Genomic DNA, 15982 nt, shown 5'->3' with positions numbered 1-15982 from the left:
TTAGTTTTGTCTGCTCCCCTTTTTTATATATATTCCAACTATGAATAAGATCAGTAAGCATCCATCCCTGTCCTTTTGACTTATTTTGCTTGGCATAATCCCTTCCAGGTCTATCCATGCTGTGAAAATGGTAAAATTTCATTTTTTATAGCTAACTTACTCCTCTGTGTGTGTGTGTGTGTGTGTGTGTGTTTGCATCCTGATCCACTCATCTGTTGGACACTTGAGTTGTTTCCAACTATCGCTAGCCTTTGTGAACAGTGCTGCAATAAACACAGCAGTGCATGTAAGCCTTCAAATTAGTGTTTTGCATTCTTCACATAGACCAAGGTCCTGACTTCGCCTTTGGAGCTGTAGATTACAGTCTTCATGTCAGGATGTTGTTCTCATGTCACTAAATGCGCTATTTTTCTTCTGGGCTCTCTTTTTCACAACCACCAATTATTTCGTTAAGTCCTCTAAAAGGGGTGTGAGGGGCAATCGGCAATTAAGTTTATCAACTGAAAACCAAAGAAACAGTCACCTGCATGACTGAAGGTCGCTTCTATCTTCTCCCACTGGGCGCCCAAGGGCGGGCAGCCAGGATTGTATCTTCCAGGAAGGAGATGAAATGATTCTTCCCTGGGGACCCCTCTAAGAGAAAACCTACTCACAGGGCCACCTGCTGTCGCCGAGGAAACAAGGCAGCGGCAGTTCTCAGCTTAGCTGGCGCACAGGAATCAACGCGGAGCCTTACAAAATACTGATGTCTGGGCCCCACCCCTGCAACTAGGATGTAGTGGTTCTGGGGTGAAGTGGACATTGAGAGATCAAAAGCTCTCCAGCTGATGCCCCATGAAGCCAAGGGGAGCTCACTGCCCCCTAGGGAGCTCTCAGTTACTACTGAGCCCCAAGCTCAGTGGGGACGCGGGGATCCCCGATCTCTCAGGCGGAGGGTGGCAATGAGGGCGGTGCTGGCACTGTTCGTGCTGGTTGGGAAGCGAGGGCCATCCTGGGGGGACGGTACTGGTCATCTTGAATCCGAGGGCAAGTCAGGGAGAATTAGGCAGCCTCCAGGACAGTGCAGGTGGGGACCTCTGGAGGATTAAGGCCTCAGAGATAAGGGCAGCAAGAGGAATGTGTTAACCCTGGCCTTGGTTTCCTTCAGGGGATAAAGGATGGTGGAGTTGGGGAAACGGAGAGTGGGTTAACTAGGGCAGCAGACTCATTTATGCCAGGGGGAGATGAGAAGGGTCAGCACGGAGACCGGTGGGCGCCAGCCTGGTTTTCCTTCAATAGCTGATGTTTGACTTTCTCTTCCCTAGAATGCAGGGGTGCTCATCTGGGAGACTGGGCCATGAAGATAAATCTCTCAAACAAGGGGGAAGGTGCAACAAATGGGGAAAGACAAACCTGTTAGATAAGGAATGTGAAGATCCCCCGCTCAGCAGCAGATGAAGTGAGACGGCCGAGAACTCACCAATCACAGAGAGACGGGTGGAGCTTCAGAATAATGAGGGAAAGAAGGTCTGTATTCCCTGAGACACGACTCCGCTTTGGCTTCCTTGCCCCTCCCTGGCCTGGTTTCATGACCAGGGCGTCCCACTTTATTTCTGCTCTTTTTCTCCTCAATAAACTTTTTCTTTCTCTAAACAAACCTGCCTCTTCTCCCTTGCTTGCCTGAGAGTCTACGAAGTTCCTGCTGCGGCTTCGTGAGACACCAGCCCGTGGGGGTCTAGTGGCTGGGGCTCAGCACTGCCCTGCAGCCTGGGGTCTGTTCCTGGCTGGGAGACTAGGCCTGACAATTCCGGTATCAATCTGTAAAATTCAGCCAAAGCCAGAAAGTTAGTATGAGGAAAAGGGGGATTATTTCCCCAGGAAGTAACAAGAAAGGCCATGACTCCCTGAGGGGAGTGTCTGGGAGAGACGGGTGAGAAGGGACAGCAGGAGGACGCAGGGCCTGGTCCCTCGTCCCCAGGGTAGGAAACCGCCTTGTGCTGAGACTGTCCCTAGAGGGGAAGCGTCCAGCGGGATTGTCCATGACGCGTCCGTGGTCGGAGCCGGCTCAGGGGACGCCGAGGAACCTGCACCGTCACGAGGAAACTGTGAACTCCCCAGCCCTGGCCGCCCAGCGCCGCAAAGACAGAGTCAGGAAGGGCCAAGTCTGGCCCCGGCCGGAGACCAGCACCCCCTGTCTCGGGCCCCAGTGGGGGGCTTTCTGGGCAAAGCCCCACTAGATGTGGGTCCCCTTAGGATCCGGCCCTGTGAGGAGCAGCCGCCACCCTCGGCCACTTCCCGAGGGCAGAGTCAGGCTGCAGGGCCGGCCTGTGGGGGACGAGACTGACTCTGGACAGGGGAAAGGGGCTGGGGGTGATGAGGGGAAGGAGGGGAGACAAGGCCCGAGTCTCAGCAGGGGGGTCTGGCAGTGTGATCAGGACATGAGGGACCTGAAGCAGGTGATGGGGAGGCCAGGACAGGAGCCAGTGCCGCCTGGGGGAGCCTGGGCTGGCTACATGGAGCCCACATTGAGTGAAGGTCCCCAATAAGAAAGATCCCAAAGCAATCAGCTCCACTCTCACTAGGGTGGGGAGTCATGAAACCTGTGAGCAAGCAAACCGGCCAGTGGCTTATCACCCAGAAGGTCAAGCTCAGAGCCAAGATTTGTCTTTTCACAGAGGAGCTGGTTCAAGGCAGCCACCAAAGCACTCAGTGGGATTGGGACCCTGACACCCAGGTCCTCAAGTGCCAGGAGCCTGGGACATATAAGGAGGGCGGGGAGGGAGGGGGTGCAGGATGTGAAGTGGGGAGTGGGCAGGAGGGAGGGGGTGCAGGATGTGAAGTGGGGAGCTGCACATTTTCAGGTCCAAGATTGGGCTGGGCCATCCAGGCTTCATGGGGGTTGGGGTTTGACACTCTCAGCAGGGATTGTCTCCTCAGGGTCAAGATCAAGCAACAGCCAGCAGTTATCTGTTTTTGATATGCTAACAACCTCCTGGCAACACAGAGGATTTTTGTTACAGGTGTAACACAATCAGTTTTACAAATTCTAGAAATTGCAGTTGGAAAGAAATGCATTATTCACAAGTTGAAGATTAATCACAAGGAGGGTGTGTGGCTGTGGCCAGGGAGAACAAGGGTTGTTTGGAATTTGATGCTTTCAGTCCTAGTATTTAGTCTAAGGGAGGTTTTGTTACAAAATGGAGGTGAACCAGGCACAGCCTGACCTCAGATACCCTGGGGCTAAAGTCCCACAATCTAATCAGCACAGCCATGGACAAAAGGGCCAGGAGCTGCTGGGAGTTGGTATAAGAAGTCATTGCTTAAGGGCAAAGGCCCCTGATGGAGGAAGTGAGAATTTCATATGGTGTTTACAAACCCCAGGAGGAGGGGTTGAGTCCAGATCAACCATCCAATATGCTTGGAGCCCAGATTAGTCCATCCCCCTCCAAACACTTCACATGTAAAGCCAAGAGGGAATGAGCCTCTTGAGAAAATTGATGGGCCACAGAACTCGGTCATCCATTGATGAAATAATACAACGACTGGTGTCAGCACAGGGTCCGCCTGAATAAAGAACGGGCAGTAAACCACGTGGGGACACGTCACAGTCCTTCGCGATTCACCAATAAGAAGGTCTTGATAAACAGCAGAGAGAACAAGAGGCCAAGTGGAAGAAGCCCTGGTCCCTCGCCTTTGCCAGTGGGGAGGAAATCAACACTGAGAATGGGAAGAGGCATGAGCAGTGGGGAGGGTGGAGAAGCCGGGGTGAACTCTTGGGGGCTCCTCTCCTTGCTGGCACGTGGAGGGGCACCAGCTGATTGTGCCAAGCCCCTGAGAGACTGGAGGGGCTGCATTAAGCACCCGTGGCTGCTGCGATTCCAGACCCCAGTCTCTGAGGGGACCTGAAGAGAAGGAGACTGGTAGAGGGGCCAGCAGTTATCAGGGCCCCTGAGCCCATCCAGGTGAGGAGGGATAAGGCAACTGGTTCACCTGAGGAGCAGGTGGGGTTAAGGAGAGGGAGGAGTCAAAGTGGATTCCCAGGTGTCAGCTCAGGTGGGGAGCAGAATTACAAATAGACCAACAGTGCAGTGATCACACAGTAGAGACCAATAGAAGATTCCACAGAGGTGGAGGGAATTGACTCCTGTTGCTTAAGGAAAAATTTGAAATTTGAAGTGTTTAATGCTATACACACCTACATGTACACACAGACAGACACATATATAGCTCCATTACCTCTGTGTGTGTATATACATACATGTATCTATGTATTTATCATGTATGTATATATCTAAAGCTTTAAATATGGATTATATATATTCATAGACAAGAATACATGTATGTCTGCATATTCATCTCCTTACTTTACATCTATACATAGTTTTTAACAAAATGTAAGGGGTAAGTTTGTATTTGAAACAATTTGTGGCTTACAAAATGTTTCAAGAATAAAAGAGAATTCTAGTCTACCCTAAATGCTACTTCCTAATCGTTAACATTTTCCACATTTCCTTGATCACATATCTGTCTTTCTACCATCAATAGATCTTATTTTTTCATGCATGTCAAAGTAAATTATAGATGTCAGTACAATTCATTAAAACCAAATCATAATGCATATTGACTAAAATTCATCATTTGTTTACATTGTTTTAAAGCAAAATTTATGTACAATGAAATGCTCCATTCTTAAGCATATTATGTTGTGGTTTGACTGATAATGATCCTTAGTAAGACAGAGATTTTTTTCATCACCGCACAATGTTCCCTCAAGTTCCTGTTGGTCCCAGCATGAAAGGCAGAGAGGCGGGCCCTAATTACCCTCAACCCACAAGGACCCCACAGCACAGATGACGGGGACAGGACTCTTGGGTTTGTCTGTCCCCCACTGGAGCTCAGCACTGTGTCAGCCAGTGTAGGATAGTCAGGGATGCAAGCAGGGCAGACAGGGGCTTCTTAGCTTCCAGATCCCAGGTGGACCTGGGGTTATTCAGCTCCATCCTCAGCCCACACTCCTGCAGCAGCCCAGAGGTGATGGCCACACCCTCATCCTGCAGGAGGGTGAGGAGCTGGGGGTTGAGGGTGAAGGGAATGCACCAGGGGTACTTGAAGTTGGACTCCAGGATGCTCCGTACCTAGAAGTAATGGCGTAAGATGTCACGGGTCAGTCTTTGGGTAAGGAAGAGAAAACCTGTCCCGAAAGTGAGGGCTGATGCAGGGTGATGGAAGAAAGAGAGTTCTGGAGTCATATCAGTCCATCCTGGTCTGATCCATATGCTCAATATTGGACACACGTTACTGGAAAATGTTGACCATTGGTTCCTGGGTTGCTAAATGATCAGACGAACATACTAACACAACTATGGTATTAGGAATCATAGGTGTGCGTGTACATGTGTGTAATGTGTGAATGGGTATGTAGAATTCCGTACACTCCTGTGTACTCATATATACATACATGGGGATAGAAAACCAATTTAATTGTAACTATGTAAGCATGGGGGGGGATTATTATGATCACCTGAGCTCCAAAAAATTCTGTATATCTTTTCGATTTCTTAGAACTCTGGAGGCCTCTGCAGGGGTTACTATGGACACTGAGACCTTCACACCCACTGGGACTACTCTCCAGAAGGACATAAGCCAGGACTTTTCAGGGGCCACACAGGGAAATAAGTGTGGGAAAGAAACTTGCACCATCACTCTTCTCTCAGAGTCACTCTTATCTCTGTCTCCCTCACCCTCCTTCCTCGACGCTGAGCCCTGGGGATGTCTCACCAATGTCCACTGATGGAACAGGATCCTTCTCTCCATGGACCAGGCCAGTAGAGTGTGCTGGGTGTCATTCAGTGCTGGGGATGTTTGGGGAAAGAGTAAGGGTGAATCAAATCTCTACTTCAACCTCAATGAAATAAGCAACCCCATGCAAGGGGATCCCCAGGTAGAAGAATAAAACCCACTAGATTTTAAGGTCAAGTTCCTCTGGTCTGGGAATTCTCATCCTGCTTTTGGGACAGTCTCCATGATGCTACATAACATGATCCAGAGGGTGGGATTCCGAGAGCAGAGGCTGGAACCACCTGCCCTAGTGAGAGGGTGGGTGAGTATGGGCTGGTCTTTCTGGGCTTCGGTCTCCACATCACATGGCAACTTTATTTCAACAGTTCTTTGGGTCTGGTGTGAAGTGAGGATGAAAACCATATTCCTCAAAGTACCTGAGAGGTGGCCATCCATGTAGTCCTTTCTGCAGATCTGGGGACCAACCCTGAGGTTCTCTTCTACCCCTCAAATCACTCTTACCCAGTATGGCTTCAAGCAGGTAAAGGATGAGATTCACTTGGGCAACATGCGGATATTCTGGGATTCTTGCCAGCTCATTGAGGATGGTGGCACCAGGGCCATTCAAATGACACGAAGTTTTCCCTTGGGTCAAGCTGCAGAAGGCAAGGATGATGATGATGATAATGATGATGATGATGATGATATTGTCATGTAATTTTGCCTATAAGTTCTGGTGTGTAAGAACTTAACCAAGGAGTTAAGTACCAAGAAACTGCATCAATGTAGGCCCTTCTTCTTCCCCTACAATTATCCCAACTCTCATTCCCCATATATCTGGGCTGCTCTGGGGAGCCCTCACCATGTCCATGAGGTCCTCCAGAGCTTGTCGGTCCCCCAGAATAGCTTGAATATTAATGAACATAACCCCTGGAAAGTTCCTTTCAAAGCTAGTCACATTCTTCACTGTCATAACGATCTCTCTTTCCAGGCATTTGAAATCTGCAATCGAGAATGGAAACAAGTCTCAGATTAGGACATTGCTGGGATAATCCCTTCTAATGGGAGCCATGCTACTCATGTCGTCTGACGAAAGTCCGGGCATGGGGCAGATTTCTGAAAAATCAGGAATCTCGTTAGCTGACTCCAAGATTCTCCTCATTTGTTTATGGCTAGTTTCTACCATTGCTAAAAATATGCATTTAAAAGTAAAACTGCAAATACTGATCAATTACTCAATAACCAATTTGATGGCAAATGGCACTGCATAATACAATTATTACATTTTTTATAAAATTAGTCTTTCTCTGCCAAAAGGCAGTCAACATTTGGCCTTACATTAACAAGTGAAAAACTTCTGGGAACAAAAGGCTGTAAACATCCCTTGGCCAAGTCTTTAATATGGAGATGTGGTCCTTTCAGGCAAGAACTAATTGGAGAAGGAAATTCCTTTACTTTAAAGATAGCAGTTGGGTGGCAGACATGATCCATGCTCCAAGTGTAAGAAAATTCCTGATGAACCAGGAGGCACCATAGCTAACTCCTGCTAAATTCTTCCTGTTTGTTTAGGGCTGATTCCCCTGGAGGTGACAATTGGTATGGTAGCTGTTAGAATATGCATTCAAGAATAAGTCAACAGCAATTTTATGACTGGTCAAGCTAAAACAATATAGATAATAATTTCTAAATAAAAGCCTTCTGTTTTTTACTTTAATCAATTAGTTATATGTTGGTCTAAACTTCATAGGTTAGTTAGAAATAATCTTTGTCTCCCTCCCCCCAGGTAACTTCCTGCCCTTTGTTTCCCTCAGCCCATAGTTAATCCTTCACCATGGCAAACTTAGAAATGTTAGTTGTAGACACATATGCTTTTTGCTAGTAATAAAATAACTGTTAAATTGTTTAAAGTAAATAACTATTTTAAAAACATTTGTTTAGCAACTGTGCCTTCTTTAAGACAAAAAATAATAAATGTTACACCTCTGCCGGAAGGCAAACAGACCCTTGGCGGCTCCTGAAAAAGGACATGTGATAATTGCTATCTTCCTACCTTATGCTTGTGTACTCACGATTTGCTTAGTATAAATAAAGGACTGCTGAGACCCTCAGCAGGATGATGTCAGCACCTTGATCAAGTGTCTGAGTCTCCTCATTCCCTCTCCCCCTTCACTTACTATTTTTCTCTACAATTGCGCCAACGCCTTCCCATCCTTCAGGAACCCCTGACACCCAGACTGCTGCGGCTGGCTCGCAACACCCTTCCACACTGATGTGAGCAAAACTCATCAGTCCTTCAAGTTGCTAACAAAAAGCATCTCTGTGGGTGATGTGTTTGAACTCCAGGGGTGCAGGTGTCAAAATAGGCTAGAAAGATGAGGAAACAGCTGAAATGAGGGAGCAGACACCGGAAGCAGAGATGGAGAATCTTAAACGAGTCTTGGGATGTGGAAGAAATCACAGGGACTCCTCTATGACACTTTTCTTGAACAAGAAGGATCCTGGCCTACAGCTGTAGAGATGAGAATCTTCCCTGCTCTGGACTTAGTTTCCACATCTAAAATGAGGCTGTGGCGCCAATCACGGGGGTCATGTATGTGAAGCACATGCAGTAGAACTGGGCACACACCATACCCTACAGATCACACTTGTGTCTGTGTCTTCTGAGTCTAGAAGGAATTCAACTCTCCCAGAGAACCTGAGGGACCGTCAAAGAGACCCGCTGAGGTGAGAGGTCGCACGAGAGGGAGCTCCAAAGAGGCGGCATTTCTGTCTCTGGGTTCACTGCCGACTCCCCGAGTCCCTGTGCCCAGATCAGTGCCTGTTTTTCGACACAGCCTCATCAGGGTGGCGGGACTGAGTGTAGATGCAGGGAGGGTGAATGAACAAACAGGGGATGTGACAATGTGTACATGGAGGAGAATCTGGTTGTCTAAGTGGCAGGGAAGCTCCAGGGGTGTCAGCCTGTCAGTTTCCACCCAGAAGCCCAGGTTCCCGCTTGATAAACACTCACTTTGCCCAGGTGGTTCCTCTATGCTTCCCGGAAAGAGAATCACAAGTGATTATATCTTTCCTCATCCTCAAATTTGCTTCTGAGACACTGTGGAGAGTCCGCGCTCCAAACGACCACACCTCCCTCCTGCAGCACCTCTTCCTGCCCCATCAGGCCCACCCTCCCCACCCTCAGCCCCCAGGAGCCCCTGGACAGAGTGCTGGGCCAGGCCCAGGGCAGTGGTGCCAAAGGCAGGAACAGCTGCTGAGCACAGCTGATTGTGGCAGGAAGGATTCCTCCCCCAACCCCACCACACACTCACATATTGGGGGGATGGGACCAATATATTCATCCTGCATTACTAGAAGAGAAATTAAATTCCCAGCCCAAGAATTAGTTCAAAGATGCTCAGTTTCTAGGCACTTCTGCCCCTGCTTCCCCACCCCTCCTCCCCACCTGTGTTGCCCATCACCCAGGGGACCAGATCCCAGAGCCCTGGGAAGGAGGCCACTGCAAGCATGTGGGGGTTCTGTTGTGCAGAGTTAAGTCCCAGAGGATCAGATCCCACTCTCCTGGCACAAAAATAATTAACCCCGCAACTCTGGCTTGTACCCCAGTTCTTGTATGCACAAATCAGTGACATCTTAAAAAAAAAATCACTTACCTAATGACTGATTACTAAACTTCACTGGAAAGATAAAAAGGAAGGGCTCACTCACCAAGAGTTAGTCACAGAAACACACACACACTCACACACACACACAGGTGACATCCCACTGTTAAGCAGAAAAAGCTCGCTTTTTATGTGTTTTCCAGGGTCCTGCTAGTGAAAACAAGGGAGCTGGCAGGCTGTGCAGGAGGGGCTGGTTAACTGTGGGGAGAGGACTGAGCCCCTGAGGCTCTGGTGAGCACCCTCAGTATCTCTGGGCTCACAGGGTCAAGGTCAAGTCAAACATACCTAGTTGGGAACTCACCTTCTTCTGGAAAGCTTTCCCCCTTGTCATCTAAGTCATCAACAATATCTGAAAGGAGAAGGATCCAGGTCAGGAGAGCCAGGTCACCCTGCTGCAGGATCCCCCCCACCACCTGCAGCCCAGCCCTGCTCCTGCATGAAGAGTGGCAGCTCTTCTGAGGGGAACCCAGGGCCCCTGATCAGAGGCACTGGGGAGCTTCTTACAACTAAGAGCCCCTGACCTCACTCTGGACCTTCTGGGTCTGGCGCTGAGAAGACGCGGTGATCTGCACCCATGGGTGCCCCTCGCTCCACCAGATACCTGCATGTGGAGGGGAGGGTCTGGTCCCCCCGCTCCTGCAGGATGTGCCCTCCACCAGGTCTCTCTGTCCTGAGTCTCCTCCCTCTGGTCCTCTCCGCACGCTGCCAGCTTCCCCAGTGGCTTCAAATCCTACTTAGAAAAATGCCCAGAGCCTGAGACTTGCCTCCACCAAAGAGAAAGTGATCACGAAGGACGGAGCCCACGAAGGAGACAGAATGGAGACAGCCCAGGAAAGGAGCCCCAGACATCAGTGTCCAGCGTCCAGGGAGAGGAGCGTCCAAGCAGGCCCTGCCAAGACGTGATCTCCAGGGTGAACTGCAGTGGGTGGAGGCAGCGAGGCCGGGAGGGGAGGACACAGAGTGTGGAGATTCTTTCCAGGCTTGACTGGGAGGGAAGTGGCTGGTGGGGGGGGGGGATAACTGGAGGGCCCTTGGGTGAGGGGCTGTGAGAAGGCAGGAACCTGAGCCCCTGATCAGGTCCTGGGGAAGATGCAGGAGGCTGGGGGTGGAGACCGCTCTGTGCCAGACACTCCTCTCTAACTCCCCCCACTCTGCAGAGCAGGTCTCATTACCGAGTTAGAGAGAAGACGGCCCCAGAGAGTCTGATGTTCTCCACAGTCACACAGCAAATATTTGCAAATTACTGAACTGGCTGCACTTTATTTTCCTCTCTGATTTCTTGTAGGGATGAAATCAGATCAGTGAGCCGGTGTCCGCCTCCCCTGCACATGGTAAAGGCACCTTCCCTTGCTCATCAGCATGAAGCTATGGAACAGCAGCTGGCCCCGCCCCCTCGTGGGCTGTCCCTGCCACAGAGCTGCTGTGGGCCCTTTAGCTTCTCTCAGCTCATTCCCCACACGTACAAAAAATGTTTGATGATGGTCCTTCTTCCTCCTCCCTCCCTGAGGATGTGGCGCTTTGTCATACGCCATGACCATAAAGCACAATCATCTCCCGCTGCCTCTGCAGGGGTCTCTGACCTCCCCTAAACTGGGGACACCATCCTCCTCTCTAGCCCTCAGGAGGGCCTTGCTCTGGGGAGGGCTGGACTTTCCCCAGAAGCAAAAGACACTGACCCTGCAAGACCAGACAGTTCAGCCCCTTTCTATCCAACGTCACTGATGGAGGATAATTGACAGCAGGACCTGACCCTGACCAGATGCTGCAATCAGGATTCTCTAGAGGGGAGTGGGGGGCAGGGGGAAGGCACCCCCTCATCTCTGAGGAATCTGCCCCCAGATGCATCAAGCTGACCTGAAGACGGGATTTACATGAGGGAATGGAGAGTCCAAGGAATGTGAGCTGGTGGGTTTGCAGCTTCATGTCACCCAGATTGCACGCTTGCTTTTTGATGCAAACGGTTCACAAATGCAGTGTCAGAACCCAAGAGAGTGTGCTGGGGACTCTCCATTCAGGTTAATGAAGGAGAAAGAGATTCCAGTAAAATCCTGCCTGTGTGGTTGTGGCTCTAGTCTACAACACCTGTGATTCTGCTGATGTCTTGCAGGCTTTCACTTGGGGGCTGTGGGTAACCCCGAGAGGGAGGATCCTGGGGCTCCCCAGTTGAGCTGCTAAGAAAAAGTCACCTTGCAGGATCAGAGATGGTCTGCCCAAGGGCAACCTTGCTCAGTGCCGATCACAACCCCATGTTGAGCACCTGTTTTTCATTCTTCACACCGTCTCAGTCTCCCTGCAACAACAGTTCATCAGGACATCCTTGAAGGGGGCCTGATGTGTGTGCTTCAGACAGTTGGTAAAGGGTGCTGACAGGCAGCCAAGTCAGGTTTCATGTGGACGATCTTTTCCTCTCGTTTCTGTTTCCAGCAGAAACACACCCCAACCCTCAAAACATGTGCATCCCTCAACCTCTACTTACCCCAACCATCCTTCTTAAAAACCAGCAGCCTCTTCTTATAGGCCATCACCATGCCCTTCTGTAAATTTAGCATCAATTCTCTCACTGTCTGACCCTTTCCTTCTGCTTTAACATGGAGGCAGAAGGCCAAGAACATGGTCAAATATACACATGGCTTTTAAAGTCAAGAAGATCTGGAAAGGAGGGTGGAAGTCATCATCCACCCTAAAAACAAGTAAAATCCCGAGGAAGGAAAATCACCAACAATTGTTCTTAGATCTGTCAGGAGAGCAGCTTCATTGCAGAGATCCCAATGTCCCCAAAATTGGAGAGACCAAACAGTAGGTGAAGAAGATCACAATTTACCAGAGCAAAAACCTCCATGTGAACCATGGTCAAGGTAAAGCTCCCATTCATTGCTGATCAGAAGGCAAAATAGTGCATCCACTTTGGAGGATACTGTGGCAATTCCTTAAAAAGTAAATATTATCATGTTCTTTATTATTTACTAAAAGGGCATTGGAAATTTGTCTTACAAAAACTACCACATGGATGTCTATAGTCAGCTTTATTCAGAAGTGCCAAAACTTGGAACAACCAAAGGTGAATGATAAACACTCGTGTATCCAGACAATGGAATATTATTCACCATTAAACTTTTTAGTTCTATGCTGGAAGTAAAGGTGATTTAGGGACCACCATTGTATTTCAGTATAACAGAATTCTATCTCTCTATATATATTTACCTTTAAAATAAAATTCCTTATTTCCTTTTCTTTTAAAAGGACTATTTTCTAGATATAATGGACTTGGTTGGCAATTTTTTATTCCTTTGAGCACTTGGCCTATGCCATCCCATTTGCTTCTGGACTGCAGGTTTTCTTCTGAGACGTGCGTTATGATTTTTGATAGACAATCCTCCCATGATTATTTTCTACCTTTCTCTAATAGGAATGTTTCCAAAGAATTACAGCATTGAATGAGGCAATCTAATGGCTTGGGACAGGGTATCATATATCCATTATCAATCTTAAAATACTCTTGGATACATGGATACATTCTTTATTGAAAGATTTAGATTCTGCAATTTTAAAGATATAAGATAAGGAATGTTTTATTAGATATCTGTGTCTTAAGTATCCACTGAGCTCATCACATTGTCTTTCTTTTGACCTTGATGTGATACATAATTATAATTTTTAATTCTGTAACAAATTTATATTGAATGAGTAAGGTCTGTTTGATCTGGGTTGATTTTTATTTAAACATGTTATTAAGAATCATAGAAATTTTAGAGAGAATTTTGGGATCTTAATTTAGGCAGGGATTAGGCTGCTCTTTCATTTTTGGTTTGATTTTTCTATTTTCAAACTGAAGTGATGAATAATGCTGTACGCAGGCACTTAGTTGTTCCAGACTCAGTGCAAGAACCTACATTAGTGCTGAACCAGTGTTCAGTGTGTTACTGATGAAGGCTGTTTCATAAAATGTGAAGGTAAAATTAATAGTGGTTGGTTTAAGGTTATATGCACAATATGTGAAATTAATGGTCAAACTATCCTTACTTGCAGGTGACCAAAGGACAATGTCTGCCAAGAACATTAATAATCTTGAAAGAAATTTCTTGCTCATCCCATCATAGATTCCGATATAATTAATCAAGTTGCCTTATTCTAGGCCAAAATGATTCAATATCCAAGAGACAGACCGGGGAATAAAACAGGCAGACTGACTGAAATACTCTGCTGAGGGGAGTAGCGGGCGAGTCAAGAGAAGTCTGCTGTGCCATGTGGGTAGCTCCCTGGCCAGCCGGGGATTGAACTCATGCTGCAGAAGCTGTGGATTGCTTCATAGTGTGGTGCTTAACCCCTTGCGCCACCAGGAAGGCCCCAGTAGCAATTATATTTATTGAGTAATCATGATGTTTTAGAACTGCTAGACCATTGATATATTATCATGAACTTTCATGTGGATGTTATTGATTCAATATTAAATATGAGGGAAACACAATTCAGAATCAAGAATGAATTCAACAGCCTGGTGAATAACAAGTCTCCTCCAGAATTCAACACTGCACTTGATTCACAGAACACTGCCTATCATCAAACATAGAAAACAGTCCAGTGCACCCCAATAATATGGGGAGTTCTCATGTACTGAAACACATGTGAGCCAATATAAAACTGATGCAGCCATGAATCTGGGGAGACTTGCAAACTGTTTGACAACTTTGCTAACACTTAGATCTGTGCCTGGAATGGTGGTAGACACACAGCTGAGCAGTTACCCTAAGTGAAATATCACAGGATTTTCTCTTCCTAATCTCTCAAAGTCTAGTCCACCAAACCAAGCAGACAGAAACCTAAAGGTGAATAATAATATCCTTCAAATTGGAATCATGTTTCATTTGGTTCAAACTTCATTATTGGCTGTACTTGGAATCAATATCTGTGTGAATACACATACATGGACAGTTAATTTATCACAGAGGAGCAAAAAGCATACAATACAGAGAGGTATATAGAAAACCAGGACAGCCACATGACAAAACATGAAACTAGATCATTATATAACAACATACAGTTAACTCAAAGTGGATTAAATATATAGACGAAAACAGCCAATAACTCCTAGAAACTGGCCACTGAGTTTTCATTGGGGTCAAAACAAACAAAAGCAGAAATAAACAAATAGGACTACATCAAACTAAAAAAGTTTTGTACATGAAAAGAAATGACTGTAAAAACAAGAAGGCAATGTACTGACTGGGAGAAGATATTTGACATCATATATCCACAAAGAGTTCATTTCCAAAATATATAAAGAACTCAGACAACTCAAAAACAAAAAACACAATAAAAAAATGAGCAGATGATTTGAAAGGATAGTTCTTTAAAGAAGACACACAGATGGTCATCAGGAACATGAAAAAAATGTTTAATTTCATCTATTATGGGGGAAATGTGAATCAAATATGAATCAAAACCATAATGCGATATCACCTCACACGTGTGAGAAAAGCTTATATCAAAAAAAATGGCAACGTGGAATGTTAGCAAGGGGACAGAAAAAAAAGGGAAACTTAGTGTTGGTGGGAATGTAAATTGGTGCAGCATCTAACAAAAAAGGTATGGAAATTCACTAAAGATCAAAAAAAAAATTAATAGAAGGACCAGAAATACCACTCCTAGCCGTTTATCCAAAGCATATGAAAGCACTAATATAAAAATTTTTGTGCACCTCTATGTTCACAGCAGCATTACTAACAATTATAAAGACATCGAAACCACCTAAATGCCCATCACTGGATGAGTGGATTAAGAAGTTGTAATATACACACTCAAAGGAATACTGCTCAGTTCTAAAAAGATGAAAACTTGTGTTTTATTGCAACATGGGTGCAATTCAAGGTGGTTGCCTTAACCAAGTAAGTCAGAAAGGAAAAAATAATTACCAAATAGTTTCACTCATATCAGGAATAGAAACAATCAAAGCAAACATAACAATAAACAGTAAAAAATAACTCTTAACAATATGGTGCTATGAAGAATCAGGGGCAGAGGAGAGAGGAGGAAAAGGTAGAGGAGGTCAATTGGATAGTGGGATGGAACTAGAACGTTGGTGGTGGGCGCTATGAGGCACCTACCCACATTGAAATAAGAGATCCTCCTGGAATTCATACAATTTGTAAACTAATGGTAAATCAATACATTTTTTAATGATCTGGGTGAAGTTTCTTCATACTCCTCCAGGGAAAAATCACTGAACTTGGGAAAGTAGTTCACAACTTAGGGTTTTATTTCTTTGCTTTCTAAATCTGATAAGTGAGCATAAATGACCAAAAATTCCTATGTCCTGCAAAATAACATTATAAAGCAAAAATTACTTGATTAATAATATTATGTCAAAGTATTATAGTAGGTAATTGTGAATCACTATGTATCCACATTCCTTAAGTCTTTTCACTCAGGATATCACAACCTATAGGAACTTTGACCACTGCGGTTTGGAGACGGTGGGCCTCATTTCTTCCAGCATGAAACTGAACATGTGTACAGTAGAGCAACCCCACCTTCAGATTCACCAGAATACATGACTCTCCAAGGTA

The sequence above is a fragment of the Talpa europaea genome, assembly GCF_964194135.1.
Source record: "Talpa europaea genome assembly, chromosome: 3".
Taxonomy (NCBI): Eukaryota; Metazoa; Chordata; class Mammalia; order Eulipotyphla; family Talpidae; genus Talpa; species Talpa europaea.
The sequence above is the reverse complement of the archived record's forward strand: the minus strand, read 5'-3'. Positions refer to the sequence as shown.